This window comes from Pan troglodytes, chromosome 9, assembly GCF_028858775.2.
Source record: "Pan troglodytes isolate AG18354 chromosome 9, NHGRI_mPanTro3-v2.0_pri, whole genome shotgun sequence".
In the NCBI taxonomy this organism is placed as follows: domain Eukaryota; kingdom Metazoa; phylum Chordata; class Mammalia; order Primates; family Hominidae; genus Pan; species Pan troglodytes.
In genome coordinates this window covers 53,095,046-53,109,710 of record NC_072407.2, presented here as the reverse complement: position 1 = coordinate 53,109,710, position 14,665 = coordinate 53,095,046, and the positions used below count along the sequence as shown (strand labels likewise).

The following is a 14,665-nucleotide window of genomic DNA, read 5'->3' as shown; positions in this document are numbered from 1 at the left end:
GGGAAGTGAACAATGAGAACATTTGGTCACAGGGTGGGGAGCATCACACACCAGGGCCTGTCCTGGGGTGGGGGAAGTGGGGAGGGATAGCATTAGGAGATATACCTAATGTAAATGACGAGTTAACGGGTGCAGCACACCAACATGGCACATGTATACATATGTAACAAACCTGCACGTTGTGCACATGCACCCTAGAACTTAAGTATAAAAAAAAGCAGGGGGAGAAGAGATGTTTTTGAAAGAATTAAAGTGTTCTAAAAGTGGATATGGTGATCATGCATAAAATGAATTTAACAGCAATTTATTAACGTCTTTAAACTCTATGCATTAAGTAAATTTTATGGTATGTAAATTATACCTCAGTTAAGCTGATGAAATAATTGAGAGTCTCCGCAAGCTTTTGTTGATGTGGGTTTTTAATGTCAAGATATGCTGTATTAGAAATTAAAGCTGAAAAATAATTAAATATCTATTTATTAATAATTTAAAATAATTATAAAACCATAATTGGTAATGTAATATTTCTATAAAAAATAAGTATACTTTGCAAAACCATAAAAATAAATAAAAGAGTGGCTTTGATTACATATTTACAAATCCCTTTAATGTCTGGCTTAATAGAAGTCATCTGGATTCTCACATCAGCTTCTCTATTCAATCTTTTGTGATATTTCATGTCATGTAGCCCCTGGGAAAATCTCCTGTATACTCATGGGATAATAAAATTTCAAAGGGCAATTAATGTCTAAATAGTATTATTATTATAAAAATAGTTTTGACTTTATGAACCCTAAAAATATTCACAGCCACACATTGTGAACCTCTGTAGTAAGGGCCCATTTCCTGATCACCTACTGGTTGTAAGGTTGGAGTAAGGAAAGAAACTGTCTAAAACTAGGGCTGCCTGGGACCCTGGACATTGGGTCTATATCTTGTTCCTTGAGCTCCTAGACCCTGAAAAGCAAGAGTCCTGCACAGTAGCCTTCCCACTGTGCTGTAGTTGTATGGGCAAAAGGGGATGCATTTCCTACCATTGTTTTCACCCACCACAAACCACAAGAAGCTACAGTGGCACGTTTACATCCTGGACTTCTATTTTTGTGCTTTCCAAATAGATTTTTTAAAATTGTCCATCCTTTTACAACCTAAATATATCATCTTTTATGAACATTGGGCTAAATCAGAGATTCTCAAAGTATGGTTCAGGGACAAGCAGCAACCTCTTATAAGTTGCCTAACACTCAAACTCTCTGGCCCCACCCCAGACCTACTGAATGAAGAATAGCCATGGGTAATCCCCAGCAATCTGTGGCCTCAGAAGCTTTTCAGGTGATACTGATGCACCAGCTAGGCTAACTCATTAGCCTGGCTGTTAATCTGAGAAGGATCCCTTCTCAGAGAGCAAACAAAGCACAGCTGGTAATGAAGACTTTAGCCCTCTCCCATCTCCTCCTCTTCCTGGATCTGGACAGTGCAGGCAGCTACAAAGCATCAGTTCTGTGTGGTGGGGCAGGCAGGATAAGACAAAGGAGGTTCCTTGAGGAGAAGCACCAACTGTAAGGTGAGAAAAGTGAGCTTCATGAACTAGGCTACCTGACTTCTGGTTACTGTTTGATTTTCTTTCTCCGTAGGTTTCACTGAGCCTTTAATAAAGCCTTTAACCAAAGGTCCAGTTGCATCTCTTTCCTATGTTTCAGAATAAATTGAAGCTGAGTTCAACAAGCATATTAATGTGGAAAAGCCCCATTTGTGGTCACCTTGATGGTGGCAGTGGTTATCCAGAAATCTTTTAAAGGAGTAGAACTGGAATGAGAACCACTCTCTGCACCTGGAGACCCCCCTCCTGAGTGCCTTAAAAGGTTCTGGACTTTTTATGTTAAAAAGTTTTGTTATTGTTAATTAAAAAGCCTATGGTTATTATACAGATACCTGTCTACTTTTATTCTCCCAATTCAACTGTGCACATATATTTTTGCTACTTGTAAAAACTTTCAAAATGAAAAATAACATAAAAATAAATTACATTAAATTATTTTAATCCATGATACATAACTAGTCTTTGTCACTATTATGTTAATATTCATTAACATAGTTGGTATAAATTATTTTAAATGTTGTGTTTCAGTGGGAGAAACATTAAGAAAATTAAACAAAATTTCATCAGATTCACTGGAAAGGGTTCTTTTGTGTTTATTGAGAAAGGCAGAGACTGGAAGAAAGAGATCTGGTGTGAAATCACTTTCAGTTTTAATATAGTGCTTGGGGAAAATGCATGGTGAGCAAAGCTTCTAGGAATTAAAAGATGTTTTAAAGTGTATTTTTTCTTCTTCAACATTTAAGTTAAGAAGTACATGTGCAGGATGTGCAGGTTTGTTACATAGGTAAACGTGTGCCATGGTGGTTTGCTGCACAGATCATCCCATCACCAAGGCATTAAGCCCAGCATTTATTAGCTATTCTTCCTGATGCTTTCCCTCCTTTCACCCCCTACCCTTGACAGACCCCAGTGTGTGTTGTCCCCCACCATGTATTCATGTGTTTTCATCACTCAGCTTCCACTTATAAGTGAGAACATGTGGTGTTTGGTTTTCTGTATCCTACAGTTTGCTGAGGATAATGGCTTTCAACTCCACCCATGTCCCTGTGAAGGACATTGTCTCGTTCCTTTTCATGGCTGTGTAGTATTCCATGGTGTATATGTACCACATTTTCTTGACCTGGTCTATCATTGACGGATATTTTGGTTGATTTCATGTGTTTGCTGCCATTTTTCTCTGCCAGCCAGTACCACAAGAAGGGAAAATTTCTCTTGATTCTTCCTGGTTTTCCCTGTGAGAGCCTCTTGGCATTTCTGTTGGAAAGGTCTGCCCTTTGGGTGAGGATTCTTCTATGTCTGTGATCCTAAGGGTCTTTGCACGCTCACTCTAGCCCAGCTTTGATTTTTAGCAGTAAATTAAAACCATTTGGTTTATTTTCTGTTTTTGTGGACTTTGGTAGAATCTGCCCCAGATAAACATATGCATGGGTCCTGTTTTTCTCAGTGCTGTACCTGTCTCTATCCAGAACTGATTGAGTTGTCTTGTTACCTCTGTTCTCTAACGGTTTACAAAACAAACAAACAAACTAAACCTAATTAATCTTTAGTTTCTCTCGCACTTTTTTTCTTGCAGGGAGGTGGCAATAGTATTTTCATCCTTCTCCATTTCTGAGCTGCAACCATAAGACTCTATTAGGTTTTATGAAATCCCTGAATGTCCTAATAATGTCCTAATGGCTGTTACTTTTTTCAAACCAGGTACAAATCAACGATACTATAATTACATCAGAGTTAGATTTTTTATTTCTTTTAGTTATCTTTGCTATATAGCTGTTTCCAGACATTTTCTCCTTAGAAATTAAAATTATTTTTAGTAGGCCAGCCTTATTTTTTGCATAGTGTTTTTCAAATGCATTTATCTAATTTCCTCCCATGGTTACATGCAGGTAAAATGTTTTTGGCAAAAATACTACAGAGGTGTTTTGTGTCCTTAGTCATCTACCTCTGTGTACATTAAATTATATACTTTCACTTATCTATTATGCCTCAATAACACTGTGGATAGAGCTAACATGTGGGGTAGAACTTTGATGATATGTAAATAGGCTCTTTCACAAAATCTATGACTTAGTTATTTTATTATCCATTAATGATTCTTGCCTGATTCAGTTATTTTTATGGCATCTGTAAAATGAGGATTGTCCACCATTCCTTCTATTGCATTAGTTGGCCTCTCCAGAATTATGTAGTTAGTGTTCTTTTGTATTATTAAGGATGCAGGTTCTTTCCACTTTTCTGTTTTCCTTAGAGTATTGGCTTTTGTCTTAGATTAGTTCACTATGAGTCCACAAAATGGTTACACAAGCAAATATTGCATCCAAATAATGTCCAGAGGCAGAAAAAGCAATTGTTTCTTCTATGTGTCTCTTCTGTAGCAAGAACACCTTTTACAGAATTCTTCTACGAGTCTACTTTCTTGTTCTCTTGGCCAGAATTGGAGTACATGTCTTATGATGACCAATCAAAGAGAGAGGAAAAAAAGGGGAAAATCTTGATAGCTTTGGACAAAATAATGATCCACTGCCTGCGGCTACAGATGAGCCCAGGACGTGTGATTTTTATGTTTTTGTAGAAGAGATAACAGATATGAAAAATATTGGATTTCTATTAGGGAACTGGAAAATAGTGCTATAGGCCAAGGTTGTCAAGAAAGAGGGCATGTGATCAATCTGTTGCACTGTTTGTGTCTCTCCATCCTATTTTAGTCTTTCAGAAAACATGGCCTGTCATGCTACAGTGCATACACAAATTAGTAAAAAAGGTCTTAAGCTCCTTTCATATGCCTTGGGGGAAAGAATGACACTTTCCTTTTATTTTCTCAGAAACATGGCTTCTGCTATCACACAGTGTTCTACCAGTGAGTTCACCTGCTCGATCTGCACAGTCTATTTGACAGACCCTGTCACCATTTGCTGTGGGCACAGATTTTGTAGTCCCTGTCTCTGCCTCTTGTGGGAAGATACACTAACTCCTAATGCTGCCCTGGGCGCAGGGAAATATCACAGCAAATGTACTTCAAACGCATTACTTTTGCTGAGAAACAAGTTATTCCTACAAGAGAATCAGTCTCCTGCCAGTTATCAAGCTCTGCCATGCTGATCTGTAGGAGACACCAGGAAATCAAGAACCTCATCTGTGAAACTGATAGGAGCCTGCTGTGTTTTCTCTGCTCTCAATCCCCAAGGCATGCTACTCACAAACACTATATGACAAAGGAGGCTGATGAATACTATAGGGTAAGTAAATGCTACTGATTGGACTTTGAAATGTGAAGAACCCTGAATCCTACAGGTAATAAGGAAAGATATACTTATCATCATCATTATTAATAATTTTATGCAATAAACAAACAGAATTGCTTATGACCATAAATTAGACACTGTTCTAGACACTAAGATAAAGCACTGAAGAAACCAAACATCCCTGCTCACCTGAAATTTAAATTCTCTTGGGTTGAGGGAGAATAATGATGATAAAGTTGATGAACATTAGGGTTATGGTATTTCAGTGTAAGCAGCTCTATATTAATCACTAGTTTCCATGATAGTCATTGGCTAACACAGTCATGATTGCAGTGAATCTATTATAGAAAATTCTAATAAATACTGGTCAGTATGCTCCAATAGTACTGTAGATAAGTTGAGGGCTAGCATTTTAAAATTAAATATAAAATAAGAGTTACTTCTGAAAATTGGCAAGGTTGTATCAGTTTCAGTGCCAGACTTCTAAGATAATGGGTCTTGTTTTCTAAATTTGGGAATTCTACCTTTGGTTTCATTGACCTCTCAGACTTGATAATCAGTGCCCTTAAGAAAAGCCCCTGCATGTCTGCATTCTGCACTCTTTACTTGTCCCATGTCTGTACCTCTTTTGGAAGTATCTGAAATATACTATATTTTCTTTTCTAGTGCTCAAATTTATAGTTTTGTTTTTCAGAAGAAACTCCTGATTCAAATGAAGTCCATCTGGAAAAAAAAAAAACAGAAAAATCAAAGAAATCTAAACAGAGAGACCAACATAATCGGAACATGGGATGTAAGCAGTAAGCTCATTTCTCTCAGAACCAGTTTGGAATAGAAAATGTGACTTGTGGGAGAAGAACTTGAGTTAACCATATGTCCCCTGAATAGGATGATCAGAAAAAGGACCTACATGTGTTTCTCTACAATGTAACTTAATCTTTAGTGTGAGATTTCATGTTGAATCCAATATATAACTAAAAATATCCTGATTTTTGTGAATAAAGCAGTATCTACCAATAATACATCAGCAGTGACAAGAAATGTGCTAAAAATGGCATGCAAGATCACTAGAATGAAGGTAAAAATGTGGTTCTACAGCAGCTTAACAGACATGAAATGCTAAAAAAAATAGCTTCTAGGTGAAAATCAATCTGATGCTAATGTATTAGTAAAATTTAGAAATTTACCGATGATAATGTTGGAAGATTTTAGGAATAAGAAAGCTGAAAGTTAGAAAAGCAGTAGAATTATTTGGACATGTGAGTAACTCCTCTTGATTAATTCATGAAAAAGAGTCAGGCAGTGATGAGAGATATGGCTATAAATGTACTTATGGCCAGGTCTAGAATGTGAATGCTTAGGTAAGAAATTAGGATTATATAATCCATTCACAAATATGAATTAAGTACCTAAAACTGAATAAGTAAATTAAACAACATTTTGATTCTCAAAGATCTCAAGCACTTCTGAAGGGGACATATAAACAGGGACCAGTAGAGAATAATAATAATTGATACATGATACTGTGAGAATGCCAAAGGGGAACAAAAAAAATCATGTTGATCATTTCAGATAGATTTTCTGAGGAGTCCTGCATTCTCGTGAGGTCCTATCATGTGTTGCTCACTGCTGTAGCCCAACAAAATGATACAGAAGTGGACAAAAGAAGAAATAGATCACTTACCCTAGGAGTCTATAATCTAGTGGGGGAATTCAATCTACAAATTAAAATGTAAACTTTATAATAAATAATGTTCGCGAAGTGCTTCAGGGAAAAATAAAGCAGAGAATGGATACAAAGAATCCAGGTTTGTAGAATCTATGCTGGCCAAGAAGAACCCATTTTCAGGGATAAGAAGGTGCAGAAGAAATGAATCAGTGGCTTTGTAAGAATGTATTTTTCTGTGGCAGGAAAAACAAGGTATGGTTAAAAGGAATAAGTAGAAAATGGTGTCAAATGCAGAAGGAAGGTAAAGAATTCTAGGACTAAAGCATAATATTTGGATTTAGAAAAAAGAAGTTCTTGGTAAGTTGTAATGTTTGGTTCAGGAAAGAGTAGGGAATAAAGGTAAAAGGGTCTTTAATCACACACATGAGCACAGCAAGTTTGATCACATTTGATTAATAAATTTACCTTTGAAAAGGATAGAAATGTTTTAGCAAGAGAAGCTAGATGAGGTAATTGGGACAAGAATATTTTAATTTTTTTTCCAAAGTAATTTGCAAAATTTGCACGTATTTAAAGGTGATGTGGAAAGAAGGGAAAAACTGTGTGAAAAAGTAATTGAGGTCAGGCGCGGTGGCTCATGCCTGTAATCCCAGGACTTTGGGAGGCCGAGGTGGGCGGATCATGAGGTCAAGAGATTGAGACCATCCTGGCCAACATGGTGAAACCCTGTCTCTACTAAAAACACAAAAATTAGCTGGGCATGGTGGCATGCGCCTGTAGTCCCAGCTACTCGGGAGGCAGGCTGAGGCAGGAGAATCACTTGAACCCGGGAGGCAGAGGTTGCAGTGAGCTGAGATCATGCCACTGCACTCCAGCCTGGGTGACAGAGGGAGACTCCGTCTCAAAAAAAAAAAAAAAAAAAAGTAATTGAGTAGCCTGGCATGGCGACATGTGTCTGAAGTCGCAGCTACTCAAGAGGCTGAGGTGGGAGGATCTCCTGAGCCCAGGAATTCAAGGCTGCAGTGAGCGATGATTGCACCACCATACTCCAGCCTGGGTGACAAACTGAGACCTTGTCTCAATAATAATAACAATAATATAATTGAGTGAAAGAGAGGTAGGGGAAATAAAGACACAGTGACAGAAATACAGGGACAGAGAAAATCAAAGACAAGCCAGGGAAAGAATGAGACAGAGAAATGGAGCCAGAAAGAGAGAGTAGGCAAACAATAGGGACAGAGACAGGAAGACAGAGGCAGGCAGAAGGAAAGAATGAACATTGTAAGAAAGTAACCTAGACAAGGGGTGGATAGCGATGTGTAGTCTTGGGTAATAGGCAAGCATAGCCAAACACTGGTAAAAACACCGAGTGTTTTGGAAATGGAGGTACTTTAGAAAGATGCAGCAATATCTTATGTTCTCTATTTTCCTGAGGAAGTAAATTGTTATGAGTAGGAGTATTGAGAAAAATGGAATAAAATTTAGGTATAATGATGAAGAGGTTAGAACATTATATAAGACAACATAAATTTGATCTTAATTTATCTTTATTATCTTTATTTTTAAAAAGTAAATATGGAGGTTTGAGGGAAAGTAGGTAGAGTGATGCAGGGAAATGGAAGGAAGGAAGGGAAGGAGGAAGAAAGGAAGATTTATACTGTATTTGAAGTGGAAAGGCATTAAACTATATTTAGTAGAATAGCACAAAACATGAAACAAAGCAGAATAGCTGATAAGGAAAGAATAAAACCACTTAGACACATGATTTAATTAATCAAATATCACTACAGGTTTTTATAAATTTGCAGAGCATGATGATTAGCGCTGAATATCCTAAGGTGTGTCAATACCTCCGTGAAGAAGAGAAAAAGCACTTAGAGGGCCTGGCAAGAGAAGGCAGGATAGTTTTTCAGCAACTCAAGAGAAGTCAAACTAAAATGGCTAAGATGGGTGTACTCCTGAGAGAAATGTATGAGAAACTGAAGGAAATGAGCTGTAAAGCAGATGTGAACCTGCCTCAGGTAAAAACTGAAGGAGGTCAGGGTGCTGAACACCACCCTGCTTGGGAATCATATCTGCTAGAGTCTATATCCTTTTTGATCTATTTTACTTTTCCGGTTCCAAATATTCAGATTCTGCCTCTCCTGACCTTATGGTGGCAGGTTTCACTCCTCTGTAGACCCAGTCTCACTCTTTCTTGTCCCATAGAGGAGAAGGAAAACTATTTGGAAAGGTTCTAGTAACAAATTCAGGAAAATTCTCTTCTAAAATTATCTTACTACACCCACTGATTCTTAGTAGTTGCAACAGAGCAGCTCGTGAATACATGATTCAGTTTTGTATAAGGAGGTGTCAATATGTGAAAGTGTGAGATTTATGAAATTTATTTACTCTTTTAGTTTTAAAGTCCTAAATTTGGGCCCCACACATCCTTATAAGAACTTTGTGGGGACCTCTGTCAATCTTGTTGCAGATGTTTGTACAGCAGAATGTCTTCCCTTCCTCTTCCCATTTGTTCAACCTCAGTCCATCTGACTATGTTTCATCAAGAGTGTAATTTTATCAACTATATGTAGATATCAGACTGGGTTTCATATTTATAAAGAAAAAGAAAATGAAAAATGCCTTTATCCAAAGAAGGAAAGTGGAAGACATTAAGTTTTCCAATTCAGTGCATATCCTCAGACTGCATGTCTAGGATATATTGAGAGAACCATGTTGTGCTGCAAACTAAGCAATCCTCTCTCTCTTTATAGGATTTGGGAGACATAACGAAAAGGTAAGTTTGCCCCTCTATCCAAGTCCTGGTAATTGTGACAATAATAAGGCTGTTTCTGCTGGGATCGACCCACACTTTTAGTGAGGAATTTCTGTCTGTATTTATTCCTTTCTTTTCAAAGGTCATCCAGGCTTTGTATATTGACTACTTCAGATGAAAGTGAAGGATGGGCAGTTTTAATTGCAAGGCCTAATGTAGAAAGAAGTTTCAATAAGACAACTATTTTTCCTGCCTCTAATTTTCTACATCCTAATTATTTGAAGGTTATTCCAGGTTGTCAATGGGAAAGGCAAATAATCTCAGAGAGGCAGCTGATGGAGAGATGGTGAAAATAGGAGAAAGGGAACATCACCAAGAAGGAATGTAGTATAGAGCTGAGGCTCCATATATAGCAGGTGGCATGTTCCAAAAATTTGACAGCTATCAGATTTCAGAAATTAAATTAGTATTTCTGCATGGCTCACCTAGGGAAGCTGCAAAGGTGAGAACTGATATAATTATGACTGAGATAACATACTTTACTGGCATAGAGGTGTTAAAAGCAGCAGAGCACATCATAAAATACAGTTACAATTGCAATATGTCTTAGTTCTTGAGTTCAAGTCACACTCTTCAACCTAATTGTGAGGATTCTGATCAAGCATCTTATTAGTGGATTGCTAATGATTCCTTTGGGACTGGTAATAAAAAGTAGGTATTTTTCTGTGCAGGAATGGGTTTCTGAGGCTGGCCATGCCTCAGCCTGTGAACCCACAGCTCAGTACATGGACCATCACTGGGATGTCAGAAAGGCTTAACTTCTTCAGAGGTAAGAGTGTGAACTGCACTAATGTTTCCAACATAAGTATTTTTATATGGGTGACCTATATTCACTTTAGTCTATATTCACTTCTCTGTCTCTATTATTATTTTCAGTGAACAAGCAGGTAAATATGGAAACCTTTATAACCAATTTTAAAACTGTTAATAAACATTCAGGAAAAGCTAACTGAAGTCTAGAATAAATAAACAAATAAGAAATACAGTGCGTAACATGATTATTTTAAGTGATTTAAAAAAACACTCAAAAAAAGACCCGGAGGAATGCTATAAATAAAGCATTCATTTTTCAGTGTAGCATATAAAACTGCATATTCATTCAAAGCATTTCAACTCTGGTTATATTTACATGATCCAATTCTTAGAAATATCTTAATGTTGTTATTCGAATGTTTACCTAAAGATTGAAGTTTTTAAGGAATACATTTGAAAAACCACAGGATTCTCAAAAGCAGAAAAACAAGTTTGTAAACAATAGGTACAACAACAAAGTAGTCTGAAAGAAAATCCCTTCACTGTGTAGAGGGCTATACAGACAAATGGAAATGGAGGGTGAGTCTGGCATATAGAAGAGAGGCAGCCATGGGATGAGATGAAGAGAATTCTGATTTAATGGTGTCCAAACCAGAAATTCTGGGAGAGAAACCGCCTTTTTAAAAAGGCACATATAGATTTTCAGTTTATTTCACTTTTGCTTGCTTAAGTTGTGAAGCCCTCATTACTTCTTGGCCTTTTGGCTAAGATCAAGTGTGAAGCCCTCCTATCTTAGGCAAAGTGGTATTGTTTAGGACTAATAATGGTAACAATGTCATAGCTTGAGTATAATTAATAATATTTTTATTATTTTTAGTATGTTTATTTTATTTTGTGAAAATTGGTTAATAAGGAGGCTTAAATAAAGGGCCATTTTGATGTTTTCTTGGCATCTTATGAATAAGCTGGCAAATTTTTAGTAGTCTAGTAAAAATTAAATCAGAGCTTGACATCCTACATCTTTATGTTTTCTCTAAATTTTCTTTCATCTTAGTTGCTTGATTAAAGATTCATTTGCCCTGCAAATGGGCAAGAAGCTGTTGCTAAACTGTCTCCATAATTCCTCTGATATACTCTGTATGCCACTCGTGATAGAGCGGTGTGCCGGAGCCAGTTAGTACTGACTCATGAGAGCAAATTGTTAAATGTTTTGAAATTTTTTGACTGATTATTAAATTGTTGGTAACTTGAAACTGTCCTTAGTGAGGTGGAAATATTCCTAATAAACAAAACCAGTTGCTTTTGTTTATTTGTTTTTTTCAGGGATTGGTTGTTAAGCATTTGCCAGACTGCCTCTGCACCTGTACCTCTGAACTGTTAAACTGTTTTTTGCATTCACTGTTTTCTTTTGCTACAGTGTATATCACCTTGGATCGTAAGATATGCAGGAATCACAAGCTTCTGTTCGAAGACCTGAGGCATTTGCAATGCAGCCTTGATGATACAGACATGTCCTGTAATCCAACAAGTACACAGTATACTTCTTCATGGGGAGCTCAGATCCTCAGCTCTGGCAAACATTACTGGGAGGTGGATGTGAAAGACTCTTGTAATTGGGTTACAGGACTTTGCAGAGAAGCCTGGACAAAGAGGAATGACATGTGACTTGACTCTGAGGGTATCTTTCTACTCCTGTGTCTTAAAGTGGATGACCATTTCAGTCTCTTCTCTACCTCCCCACTGTTACCTCACTATGTTCCAAGGCCCCAAGGCTGGCTAGGGGTGTTCCTGGATTATGAATGTGGGGTAGTGAGCTTTGTTAATGTTGCCCAAAGTTCCCTCATTTGTAGTTTCCTCTCACGCATCTTCTATTTTCCTCTCAGACCTTTCATTTGCCATGGATCTAAATAATCAGGGACAGGTCACAAACCTGACCAAGGCCTTGGGAATTCTAATAGCAGAGGAGGCTCCTATTCTGGTTACTTTCTTAATGGGGAAAATCAGTCATATCTCATTACCTTTTACTTCATTTTACCTCCTGGATATATATTTATTGTATCATTTTTTAAAGTGTTGATAATGTACATTTGTCATTTCTATTTTATTTGAATAGATGTAATGTCTCTTATTATATTGTTTAGGATGCATGTTCTTTTAAATTGTTATAAAAGCGTACTAGAGGTGAAAGAATACATGAGCATGAAAACCCAGCTAACTGAGTCAAATTAAAGCACAGACAAGTTGCCTTCCAGATAGCCCTTATTCAAAACTCAGTGTCAGCCTAAAATTCTCTATTCCCTGCCTTCATCTGGATAAAACTTTCCCTTCACCAGTTCCCACCTTTCTGAACTAGACGAGGTCTCACATGTCAAGAATGGCTCATACATTTCCCCTGTAAAACTCCTAACAGAATTTGGGTCTTTTTTTCAAGTTTGTAAATTACAAAAAGGGAATGCCAATGATAGTTCTTCTCATTCATTATAGGAATAAGAAACAGTCTGATGATATGAGAGATATTCAAGAAATATGTAAATAATTAAATGAATAAACATGTAAAATTATTAAAATCAAAAGCTATAGAACCAACAAAAATATACTACAGTATAGCCATAATTAGCAAGACAGAACAGGCTGAGAAATATCATTACATAAAGGATACATAGATATGGTACCATGGTACTTAAGCCTTCTTGTTCAATTGAACCTTTATCATTTTGTAATGCTCTTCTTTATTGTTTTTGGTTTAAAGTCTTTTTTATCTTATGTAAGAATAGATGCTCCTGCATTTTTTTGTTTTTATTTGCATGGTAGATCTTTCTCCGTCCTTTACTTTGAGCCTTTGGATGTCATTATATATGAGATGGATCTCTCAAGACCAAATACACTTGGGTCTTGTCTTTTTATTCAGTTTGCCACTCTGTGCCTTTTAATTGTGGAGTTTAGATCATTTACATTTAGGATTTGTATTGATATGTGAGATTTTGATCCTGTCATCATGCTGTCAGCTGGTTGTTTTGTAGAGTTGATTGTATAGTTGCTTTATAGTGTCTGTTAGCTATATGGTTTACTCAATATTTTGGTCTCTTTCAGCAGGAACGGAGCTTTCCGGTTGCATCTGTTTGGCCATCTTCCATTCTTTTTTAGCTGAGTGGTTTTTCATACCTTGTATACACCACGTTTTATTTATCCAAACACCAGATGATGTACATCTTAATTGTTCCCAATTTTAGCAACTGTGATTTATATTTCTGTTCAAATCAACCCACATATATTTCATTTATTGTGGGTAGTTACTTGGGGTGAAAGTACTGAATTATTTAGTGGATTTTTTTAATCATTTAAGAACCTGTCAAAATACTTCTTTAAAAAGTGACTATACCATTTTACATTGCCACCAGCATCTTGATAAGAGTTCTAATTCCTCTACATCCTCACTGACATTTAGTATTTTCAACCTTTATTACATAAGCTTTTCTATTTTTTAGTGTATAGTAATAGCTTATTGTGGGTTAATTTGCATATATATTACTAGTGATTAATGGTGTTGAACATTTTTTTTTTTTTTGAGGGAGGATCTCCCTCTGTCAACCAGGCTGGAGTGCAATGGCAAGATCATAGCTCACTGTAACCTCAAACTCCTGGGCTCAAGGTATCCTCCCACCTCAGTCTTCCAAGTAGCTGGGACTACAGGTACACATCACTGCCCAGCTAATTTTTAATATTGTCTGAGGAGATGTGGTCTCTCTGTGTTGCCCAGGCTGATCTTGAACCACTGGCCCCAAGTTATCCTCCTGTCTTGGCCTCCCAAAGTGCTGTAATTATAGACATGAGCCACCGCACCTGGCCTTGAGCATCTTTTACTATCGTTAGTTTCCATCCAAGTATCTTCTTTAGTGAATCATCTGCTCATTGTACAATGATTTCATTGGATAGTGTGTCTACTTGATGAGTTGTAAGAGTTCTTTTTGATACAAATCCTTTATCACATATACGTTTTGCAAATATAATTTCTGCCAGTCTATGGCTTATATTTTAATTTTGTTGTCTCCTTGGAAGAACAACATTTTTAATTTTAATAAATCCAGTTTGTCATTTTTTAATGTTTCCTTTTTTGACACCACATGTTAAGAAATACTTGTCTAACACAAGGTCACTAAATTTTTTTATATGACTACTTCTAGAAGTTTTATAATTTCAGCTTACATTTAGGTAGGTTAGTGATCCATTTTGAGTTAATTTTTATGTACAGTGTAATGTGGGTTTGAAGTTCATATTTTTTGCTCCCAAATTCCAAAAATTTAAACACTATTTGTGGAAAAGATTATCCTTGAATCTTTTGAATGATCTTACCACCTTTGTCAAAAATCAATTGACCATATATGTGTTATCTACTTCTGGACTCTAATTCTGTTTTATTGTTGTAGATATTTATTTTTCTCACCATACACTAATATACTTTCTTGATCCCTACAGACTTATAGCACATTTGGATACAGATAATGTAAATCTCATTTTATTCTTTTTTGAAGAGTACTTTGGCAATTTTATAACTTTTATATTCCTCAGTACTTTCAACAACTTTA

At 36.6% G+C, this 14,665-nt stretch overlaps 1 pseudogene; it reads left to right on the top strand.

Moving 5' to 3' along the window:
• Positions 1-4,426: 4,426 nt before the first annotated feature.
• On the top strand, positions 4,427-11,993 carry LOC100613827 (tripartite motif-containing protein 77-like; annotated as a pseudogene).
• Positions 11,994-14,665: the final 2,672 nt, after the last annotated feature.